The following is a 701-nucleotide window of genomic DNA, read 5'->3' on the forward strand; positions in this document are numbered from 1 at the left end:
ACCCTTTTTTTCAGGAAATTGATGTGCTCCGAGACGATCCTTCTCTGCCGTTGATTATGCATTAGAAAGAAATGATATGATCATGTCACATTAGGGAAACTTCTCTTTCAAAAAGTAAAGATTTTTGAGCTCTCTAATCAAACAAACTTTTCCAAATACAAAAGTTGAGAGGACTAATTGTCTTTATTAATCTTTGATTATCACAAATTAATGTTGTGTTACGTACCTTCTTGCAGCGGATGCGTTCAACGCCGGTCTTGAGCTGCCGCTCTAGCTGTTTCAACTCTTTCATGCCCAACATCGCTAGATCTTCACCTGATAAGTGCCTATAATTTGACATAGTCATGTTGGTTATGTTACTGATATGTAAAATGAGTATTTCAATCTGCTAATTAATTGTGGCTGAATGTGGGGACTTACCTCAAATTCACTTCCAAGTTCTCTGTTGATCTTTTCAGCTCGTCAATTTCAGTCTTCCAAAACTGGAACAATTAGCAGAAATTGCAACAATACAAATAAGTGGAATGATACAAAAGAGCATATTATCTATGTTCAAGGACCAAAATCTTGTACATAATATTAGTTAGCTATTCTTTATTCATCCTTAAAGAATATATGTATTGAAGGTATTGACATAATATTCACTTTAATGGAGCAGAACAAGCATGAACTATATATGTCTAGATTTTACTTCCTTCTTT

General features: G+C 34.2%; 1 long non-coding RNA gene across 1 annotated transcript; it reads right to left on the minus strand.

The window, feature by feature from the left end:
* Window positions 1-2: 2 nt before the first annotated feature.
* LOC112094838 lies at window positions 3-484 on the minus strand. The gene is made up of 3 exons (XR_002903697.1): window positions 421-484; window positions 227-326; window positions 3-44 (listed from the first exon to the last, which is right to left on the minus strand). It is a non-coding gene; the product is annotated as an uncharacterized LOC112094838 (long non-coding RNA).
* Between the last annotated feature and the right edge of the window lie 217 nt (window positions 485-701).

The sequence above is a fragment of the Morus notabilis genome, unplaced genomic scaffold (assembly GCF_000414095.1).
Source record: "Morus notabilis unplaced genomic scaffold, ASM41409v2 C11289959, whole genome shotgun sequence".
NCBI lineage: Eukaryota > Viridiplantae > Streptophyta > Magnoliopsida > Rosales > Moraceae > Morus > Morus notabilis.